Raw genomic sequence first — 9,992 nt, forward strand, 5'->3', positions numbered from 1 at the left:
TTTCCCAACTTACGACAGTGATGGAGAAAATGCTGATAATGTTGATTTCATTTAAAAATATTTGTAGCTGTGAATAGCACCCCCCAAAATGGGGAAAATTTTTAAAGTAATAAAAAACGATTTTCCAATTTAGTAAAGAAGTGCGTCACCACATAGACTAACAAGAGCAGTTCCGACATGTCTTTGTGGTTTCAGTCTGATCTTACTTCTTGGCATAAGTGAAAGTATCAGTGAAGTTCGTGTGCGTTGATGGCAACCATAGCTTGACTTTGGATACAAGGGTTTGGCAAGAGTTCACAAAAGCATTCTATGGAGAATCGATGGGCTGTGTGGTATTTATAAGAAGGGGTATTGTATATATTAATGTTTGTAAATTATGCATCACACGTCCTTCATACCAGTAAAATTGATGAATAATTTATACGTGTGAATGTGTATGTTTGCTTCCCGGAAAGCTGGTGGTTAAGCACGTGACAGCACATCCCTGCTGTCAGTCCCGAAGACGCCTGTCTTAACCTGACACATCCCTGACGTCACTGACAGGTGCCAGGGAGTCTGCCAGACCGACCGACAGACAGGCAGACGGACACCACAAAATAGAAATGGCTCTCATTAGGAAAAGGAGACTTCAGCCTTTCCCAGAAAGCCACCCAAATAAAATCATAAAATGCCTTATTACTTTTGGTCCTATCTTCAAATGCAATACTTTTTTATTTTATTTTTTAATATTTATTTATTTTATTTTGCTGTGCCGGGTCTTAGTTGCGGCACGTGGGATCTTTGTGGCTGTGTTCAGGATCTTCGTTGCAGCATGTGGGATCCTTGGTTGCGGCATGTAGACTCTTAATTGCAGCATGCATGTGGGATCTAGTTCCCCGACCAGGGATTAAACCCGGGCCCTCTGCATTGGGAGCACGGAGTCTTAACCACTGGACCACCAGGGAACTCCCCAAGTGCAATGCTTTTTTAAAAAAAATGAATTTATTTTTGAAAAGTCCCGTTTACTTTAGAAATGGTAGGAATAAAAAGAATCTTACCATGAAATAATTTTATATAACCTCTGTAACAATAGAGGCTACAATAACTGTAAAAACAGACAGTTGAAACAGGCTATTTGTCTAACTATAATAGACCCACAGCTGGATATCTCACAATAGGTTGGTCTATGCTTTGTACACAGAAAGGGAGCTAATTCTTATTCAGTACCCTCACCATGCATCAGGCTCTTTCCAGAACACTGTCCTGTTTTTGTTTACTTATTTATTCATTTCCTGATGTTTCCAAAAAGATTTGGGGCCACTTATAAAAATAAATATGAAATAACAGGAGAGAAAAGTAGACAAAGAAATCAGACCAAAGGGTAAGTTAGGGCAGGAAAACAAATTTGACAGTAAGGCAGGTACACAGAAATACAGACCCTGAGATGGGGCTCCCCAGCTGCTAATATGGTTAGATGGAAATTTGGCTATAAGTGTCCTGGAGTCTGAAGCAGCGGGTGGGAAATGACCCGTTGGAAGAGTTGGGGTCTCCCAGGTCTGGAGTCTGAGAGTAATTCCCCCGAGGCTCCTTTTAGGGGGGTGCTGAGCGCAGTGGTGGGCGGCGGCCTCAACAGCATTGCAGCAACGATGCCACGGTGAAGGGCCTGCCTTGTTTCTTACAGGCGCCTTTAGTATGAGCCGAGCACAGTGTGTCCTTGCCAAGCTGGGTGCATGGGCCTGATTCAGGAATGTGGTTCCCTGAACAGCCCAGGCACTGAGATCCAGACACACAGCTCTCGGCCCAATAAGCTCGACACAGGGGGGGCACCCAAGGCACCTAGATTCATGTTTCTCAATCTTATTAAACCCATTTCCTCTTTTGAGAAACCAAATCACACTCTCCTTTTTCAAGATTTCAAGATAAATGTTGTGCGTACAAATAAATCTAAGAAGTTACAAATGTGAAATGCGCCTTTTCAAATTACAAGGACTCCTCTTACACGGAGAATTGATTCTTCCATGAAGCATTGAATAGAATCTAGATGGAAATATTCTGTCCTCCTCAGCTTCAATTCACCAAAGAATTAGGGCTTTGGAGTTTAATTTTTATAACACTGTGATGTGCTTTTATCAACAAATAAAGAAATGAGACTTAAGGGTATAAGTCCCCTACTGAGATAGGTGAGGCTGCCAGTATAGTGTGAGGTCAAACAATTGTTATTTCAGGAAGACATTTGGTGACATGCCTGAGGTGCAACAGCCAGGAAGTGGCAGGACTGAACCTTGAACTTGGGCCCTGCATTCCACAAGCCCAGGCATCCAACCTCTCAGCTGTAGGACCTCTCAGCCACGGCTGCTTTGTCTCTCTCTTATGCCCAAGTCCCTTTCCCTGCCTTGTACATACAGCACACTGAGACAAAATTAAATTATCCTTCCTAACCATTGGACTTGGTGAGTCCAAATATTTTGGGGTGGACAGATCCTTTTGGGAATCTGATGAAAGCCATAAATGCTCTCTGCAGAAGAATGCACGCGTCCACATAGTTCAGGGAGCTCACAGGTCCCGTGAAACTTAAGAGGGGTCTGTGGTCTCGAGGTCAGAACTCCTGACTTAATCCATTAAACACAGAGCATCTCATATCCGTGCAGACATGTGAATATATTCAATCATCCCCTGCACCTGAGCGATCCTGAGAGGGTGACCCTCTTTAAATTCTGTACCCTCGGAGCCCCACTTGCCTCACCCTGGTCCTGGCGCAGCAGCCCAGGTAACAAGGTGTGCAAAGAGGCCAGCAGACAGTGGCCTTGACAAGGCACCCGAGATAACCTCTTTCTACCCCCATGGTTTTAGGAAGCATCAGGCCTTTTGTGAGGGGGTACGCACAAGCCACACAGTGGCCCATGGGGAGCTGAGGGGCCATGGCAGAGCCTCCATGCTCCAATCATCTTGTTCAATTTAGTTCTCACTTCTGTACCTGGAGCTGGGTGCAACTGTTCCCCCTTTACAGAGAGCTAGGTCATTTGCTCCACCCTCCCAGATCCCCCATAAGTGGCAGAGCCAGGTCCCAGTGCAGGATTGGCTGGTCCCAAGGTCCAGCACCTTCCTCTGGTCCACTCTTCCTTGCAGGAGCAGAACATGCTGGAGACCTAGTGACACCCCATCTCCTTCTGCAAGGGCCTCTATTAAAGCCCCGGTGTGGCCATGGTCCCGGAGTCCACTGTGACTAAGGGTGATTGTGAAATCTCACATGCTTTTCCTCCTTCCAGCTTTCTTCCTCATGTCTTAAGCTTATTTGCATTCCAGAATGTGTTGTTGTTTCTCTCCCTCAAGAACCACTCCACAGGGAATCCACCCTGTGCTAGGCACGTTCTGGGTGCTGGGACTCAGAGGGAAGGGAGGAAGGGCCTGGTCCCTGTCCTGGAGGAGCCCAGGTCCAGAGGGGCAGCAGACCAGCAAGCAAATAGCCCTAAGCATGTGCTGGAGGCCATGGGGACACAGGGCTGGGTCTGGGCACTGGTGACAGAAGAGAGCACATTGGTCTTCTGATCCTGACAAGAGGGACTTGCCTGGATGAGGGGTGGGGGGGCGTGTGCCCAGCAGGAGCGCGGACCTGTGGAGGAGGTCCAGGAGCAGTGAGGGAGCAGGGGACATGACAGGGAGGGGACTGTAGGCCCAGTGGGAATCTCCGCTCTTTAATTCTGATCTTCATCTAAGTGATGTGATTTTCATCTAGACGCTATCACCCCACAGCTTCATAATTCTTTCTTCTTTCTCATCTGCTTCCGCAGCGTTTCTCTAATCTGGCTGAGATATCACCTTCGAACAAGGGCACACCTGCTCTGCCAGGCCTGTGGGGTGTGCGTGTGTGTGTGTGTGTGTGTGTGTGTGTGCTGGGGAGGTCGGGCTTCTCTGTCTCCCTGGTACCTTTCCAAACAGCAGCCCCTTACAAGCAAGGATGCCGCCCCTACTGGTCTCATCTGGATGCTGCAGATTCTAGGGCAGTGCAGGAGCTGGCTCTTCAAGAGTCCCAGTTCTGCTCTGCATCCCTCTGGAGATGCTCCGCTCACGGGAGAGCGTCGGCCAGCACAGCTCACTGCTGCTTGGCTGACCACAGATTCTGTGGGGATGGCTGAGCTCAGGACGGCAGAGTTCATCGGGTATTCCGTGCCGGGTCTGGGCCCTCCCTGGCCTCCACGCTCGGCCTCTTACTTCCTCACTGGTGAGGGGCCAGTTGTGGGTAGCTAGGCATGTGCTAGGGCCCAGGAACCTGAACCAGCGCAGTGAGCTCTGCTGGGAGACAGAGGTGGGGCGTCGGCCCTAAGTCCCCTGACACACAGTGAGGGCTCAAAAAATGTGTGCTGCATGAAAAAATAAATGAATCATAAGAAATACCATGAAGAGAGGGAAATAAGGAGCTTTCTGGGAATAAGGTGGGGAGCTCCAAGGTGATAGAGACTTCCCATACATCCTTCACCCAGCTTCCCCTAATGTTGGCTTCTTTCCTAACCATGGTACATTTGCCAGAACTAAGAAAGGCACATCAGTACAATGGTAGTCATTAGACTCCAGACTTTATTTAGACTTCACCTATTTTCACTAATGACTTTGAGGTTGTTGTTGGTCCAGAATCCAATCCAGCCCGGATATGAATTCTGGATTTAGTTGTCACGTCTCCTTCCTCTCCTCTGATGTGTGACCGTTTCCCCATCTTTACTCATTTGTCATGACCTTGACAATCTAGAAGGTCAAATAGTCTGTAGACTGTCCCTCAATTTGGGTTTGTCTGATGTTTTCTTATGACTAGACTGGGATTATGGGTTTGGGGGAAGAAGAGCACACAGGTGAAGTACTTTTCTCCTTGCAGACAAAGTTATGCAATAGATACAATATGACTTATCCCTGGAGATGTTAACTTTGTGGCCAGGATTCTCCACTATAGTGTTACCGTTTTCCGCTTTCCATACACTCTACTAAGTCCAGTTCTCACTTAAGCTGAGGGGAACCAAGCTCCCTTCCGGGAGGGAGGAGTATCAACATATATTATGTGGAATTCTCTATAACTACGGAAACGCGGTGATAACTCTTTAGTTCATTGGTAATGTGGGCAGTTGAGGCTAAACACAGTGGTAAACACAGTTAGGAAATGACTAGAAAAGTTGTCAAAATCCTAGAATGTTTAAAATCCTTTCAAAATATGTTGTCAACTGTTCTTTCCTTTTCACGGTTGGCCAAATAGATCTCTTAGCCCAAAAGGCCATCGTTAAACCTATTCCATCACCCTACCCCCACATGTCTGAAAAATGGAAAACCTTATTAAAAAAAAAAAAAACCCAAAATGAAACAAAAGCAACAGCCAATCGTTGACCTTGAGCCAGACGCTCCCATGCATCACCGCTGGCCTCCATCAGCTCTGCACCATGGTACCTTTACTCTCGCTTATAGGGAGGCTCTTGCCTGGAGCCCACAGCTGCCGTGAGTGCCCACGCACGCCACCACCACCCGGTCCAGCCTCCTCCTCTCTTTCCTCTGTGGCACATTTACCACCTTTTCCAGCTTAGAAAGCCTGAGAAACAGAATCTACCCTGGATGGATGAACTTTTATAAATCAAGCAACTCTCTAAAACAGAAATGAACAAACAACAGGGCAGTCTGTTCATAGCTGTGGCTCGGATCCTAAGAATGTCTTCTCTCTCCGCCCATAACCCCCATAGCAATGTTCCTGCCCGGTCTCCCACCCACAGGCCTCCGGGCACTGTTGGCACCATTTGAGGAAATGAGACGGTCGGGAAGGCAGAAGATGCATCTTACCTTGGCAATGCTCAGCGGCCGTTCACCATAGCTCTTCAGATCCCCGCGCCTTGTGGGGCAGTGTCCTTCCAGCTACAGCCAGCAGCTCGGAAGCAATCCCAAAACAGGAGCCCATCCCAGGTGTCTCAATCAGTTCAGTAGCTCGTAGCTTCCTGCTGACGATGGCAATCACCCGGCCGAGGTGGCAGGCTCCCCGGTCTGTGGTCACAGCTGCCCCCAAGGAGCCCCGCCCCTCCCGCCAAGCCCTTCAAAAGCTTCCGTGGGCTCACTGGGTCCAGGAAAAGCCTGCGAGGAAGGACCACAAGCAGCTGGTCTTTCTCTGGGCCTGGGCCGCATCGGTAACAATGCCCCTCGGCCACTGGGAAATTTTCTCATGGGGTTTTGATTGAACAACACAGATGTTGTTTTTCCTGCAGCAAAGCCTGGCAGAGTTAGTAACCTCCAAGCTAACTCGGCAAGGTATTTCGCTCTGCTTTGCAGTGTTTGTCTTCAAGGCAAGAAGGAGCTTGGGCTCTGCTGCCTTGTGCCATCTGGGTGGGCAGGGTGGCCATTCTCCCAGGCTTGCTGGATTTTTCTTGTCCTCCAGATAGTCCTGACAATACCTAGCTCATGGGATACTAAGAGCACAAACGACAGAATGAGTGAGAGGCGGCACAGAATCAGCTAATTCCCTTGTTTCTAGCACCCTAGCCAGTCCTTGATTTTGATCTCAGAGCCTCTTCAATTGTGCTATTTCACTCAGCTATGAAAACTCAGAGGAACCGAGAATGATACAGGTGATGGGGAAGGACCCTAACACCCAGAGTGGTGAGGTGCTGTCCTGTACCGCACCGGCGGAGGGACCAATGGGACCAAGAAGGTGGCTGAGATGACCTCTGGAGACTTTGCTGGTCCAGCCAGACATGGTGGGCCACTGGACACCTGCTTTCTGATGCACAGAAAAAAGGGAGCCGATGGGTGGCTTCCTCTCCTGCCTTTATGTCTGGGAACCTCAGTGAGGGTGCGGCAGGGATAGAATTTAGACAGGTCTGCTTCTACTCCTGCCCTGGGACCACAGTCCAGAATTTCAGCTTCCTTATGGAGTTTCTCTCCTTGGATTTTAGGACTAAGACAGTAATTCTCTGCAAGTTCCCGGTAGGAAAGAGCTTTTTGACAGATGTTCATGGCATCAGCAGCAGAAACATGGAGTTCGTGGGTTCTAAGGCTCCTTGGAAACAGTCTGCTTCATTTCTCTCAAAAGGTTTTTTGTGAGAATAAGTGGATTAATGTATAAAAAGTCTCTATTACGGTACTTAGCACGTAGTGAACTCCAAATAACTGGTAGCTGATGTGACTATGCCTAATCTAAGTCCCAAATCTGATCTTTAAAAAAACCCTGCTTTGTCTTCTTCTATCCTTGAGAGCAAAGGGCCCAGAACAGGGCCCAGAACCAGCTGTGCTCAGTGAATCACAGGTGTTATTATTTTTGTATTCACTTCCTGACACCTGAGAGTTGGACCTAAACATTTAAACACAAGTTCAAGGACTCCCAAGCTTATGATTTAAAAGTTACTGTTTGAGATGAGATGATTCAGTCTTGTTATTTCAATTCAGTTAACACAACAAACTTTGGTGATTGTTCGCTCTAAGCACACACCAGAGGCTGGGGATACAGATATAATAGGCACGGCTCTCCTCTGAGGGGCTCAGTCTAAGGAGCCTGGGAAGGCGTCTGGTAGACAGACAAGGATCATGGGATGTGGTAAGTGCAGCCATAGACGCCTCAACAAGGCACATTATTAGAACAGAGGCAGGAACAATAACTCCATCAGGGATTATTGGGGGATGTTACCAAGGGGACGGCCTTGAACATGGTTTATCACTAAGGATCCTGCAAATTCTCAGAGGCAGACATCTGGGTTGAGTCTTTTACTAACCAAGGGTCCAGTGATGCTGCCTGAATTACATCTAATTTTTTTTTTTAATCTGTGGGTTTGAATCTGTGGGTTTTGAAGAACTTTTATATACTTGGACCCAAGGATACAGAGAATACAGCAGGGAGCAGGAAATCTACCTTTCTAAAGAGAAAATCCATTTCCTCAAACTCAGACTGATCTATTCAAGGTTAGGGTGAGAGGGGATGTGAGAAGTTTGCAGGGCAGGGAGTTCAGGTAAGCTGGTTTTTACATGATCTGGGAAAAAAAAAAACCCTTCACCTTTCTGTCCACCCCCAACAGACAGGGGTCGGAAAAAAACCCAAAAATGTATTCCAGCAGCCACTCAGAAAAGAACAAGGAAATGACCTTGCTCTTGAGTTTCAGTTGTCTAAGCAGAAGTGAAAGTTACTTTCTGCTACTTTCATCCTGACAGAGTCATAGAATCCATGCAAAAGGCAGGGGGAGGTAAGGGGCGAGGCAGGGCAGAAGGTGGGCAGCAGCAAGATGTGTTAGGTGAGGCTAGGGGTGTCCTTAGCAGAAACATTTGTTAGAGAACCCTGGAGAGGGCTCCCGGGGCTGCGCTGAGATTAAACCCCAGCTGTGAAACCCCCAGCTCGGTGTTCAGCCTCGCTGGCTCCCCCATTTATTTTTGCACATTTAAAGTGATTTATGCAAAATTCGGAGCTATCCTTCTATGTGTTTGCACCAGCCTTCTGACATCAGTACATTTCTGAAAAAATCAAAAGCTGTGGGCAATAGAATATTTGAAAGGAAGAAACATTGAAATAATCCAGTCCAAGATTCACTTAGGAATGGTGGTATGAGAAGCTGGTCAATTTCCCCCTGAAGAAAACAAGTATAAAAACCAGATAAAGTTGTTAAAACCAACCATTTAAAGGCACTGGAACATGACCAAAGGCAGAACAACAAATTGAGAAGTGTTTAATCTTGAAAAACTGCTCTTGCGTCAGAATGGCCATGAGTCTGTGGTCTTCTTGCGTGGAGTTTCTATCCCTCGCTCCCACGCCTTAGCTTGGGTATGAGAACCACAGCTCTACTCGTGGGAATGATGGACTTGTTTGAGGGCTGTTAGTGAAAACCAACAGCCAGGTGGAGGTGACAGATCTGATCTGGAATGGGGAGGTGAAAACCTGCCGTTTATGGGTTAAAAGGTCATGGAATCAGTTCAAGACCAAAGTGAAAAACTGCAGCTTTTCTGGCTTGAGAATATAACTTCTGTTCAGAGTGGCCTGCAGATCACCCAGGAATGTAATGGGGGTAAATCCTGGAAGTAAGTTAAGAGAGCCCCCAAAGGGCTGAAATAATAAACTCCCCACATGTCCCTCACTGACTCCTAAAATACACACGAGGGCTTCCCTGGTGGCGCAGTGGTTGAGGGTCCGCCTGCCGGTGCAGGGGACACGGGTTCGTGCCCCGGTCAGGGAGGACCCCACATGCCGCGGAGCGGCTGCGCCCGTGAGCCATGGCCGCTGAGCCTGCGCGTCCGGAGCCTGTGCTCCACAACGGGAGAGGCCGCAACAGTGAGAGGCCCGCGTACCGCAAAAAAAAAAAAAAAAAAAAAACACACGAGTCACAGAGACCAGAAAGAGTCCAGCAAAAAATGAAAACCAAAGGAAACCTAAGGACTTACTGTAGATTTGAATTTGTTCCTCCAGCCATACACAGCTTGGGCAGCGGAAGGTAGAAGGCTCACATGTTCAAGGTTGCTGAGCATAACCTCTCTCCAAATTAAATAGTGCACAAAAAGGGAATACCCTTAGGGAGCCAGACTAAAAAACAAAGTAAATTACTAAAAGTAAAAACTGCACAGTGATATCAATGGCTGCACACCATGGAGGAGACCACCTTTGCAATTCAAGTGCAGAAAAGTTAATAAAGCAAAACACACCTTTCAGCCAAATGAAACAGAATTCAGATATAAAACAGAATTCACGGCAATGTCCAATTTTCAGCTAGAAATTACTAGACACACAAAGAAACAAGAAACTCTGACCAGAAAAAAGCAACATTATGATGTCACGTGGACCCAGATGCTGGATTTAGCAGACAAAAACTTCAAAGCAGCTCCTATAGTTACGTTCTAGAAATTAAAAGAAAATATACTCAAAGAATTAAAGGAATTTATGTTAAGAATGTGTCAACAATAAGGGAATCTCAACAGAAAAATGGAAGTTGTAAAGAAGAATCAAGGGCTTCCCTGGTGGCGCAGTGGTTGAGAGTCCGCCTGCCGATGCAGGGGATACGGGTTCGTGCCCCGGTCCGGGAAGA

The 9,992-nt window shown here is 47.3% G+C and overlaps 1 protein-coding gene across 2 annotated transcripts in view; it reads right to left on the bottom strand.

Moving 5' to 3' along the window:
- Positions 1 to 5,919, bottom strand: part of BLK (BLK proto-oncogene, Src family tyrosine kinase) — a 46,377-nt gene extending 40,458 nt beyond the window's left edge. Inside the window, exon 1 of one of the 2 annotated variants that reach the window (XM_022594919.2) lies at positions 5,788 to 5,919. The gene's annotated coding sequence lies outside the window, so the exon portion shown is untranslated. The remainder of the gene's footprint in view (positions 1 to 5,787) is intronic. The other variant, XM_022594915.2, reaches the window with a different exon arrangement.
- Between the last annotated feature and the right edge of the window lie 4,073 nt (positions 5,920 to 9,992).

The sequence above is a fragment of the Delphinapterus leucas genome, chromosome 6 (genome assembly GCF_059928025.1).
Source record: "Delphinapterus leucas isolate spDelLeu-1000000601 "Yukka" chromosome 6, BTC_Dleu_Yukka2, whole genome shotgun sequence".
Taxonomy (NCBI): Eukaryota; Metazoa; Chordata; class Mammalia; order Artiodactyla; family Monodontidae; genus Delphinapterus; species Delphinapterus leucas.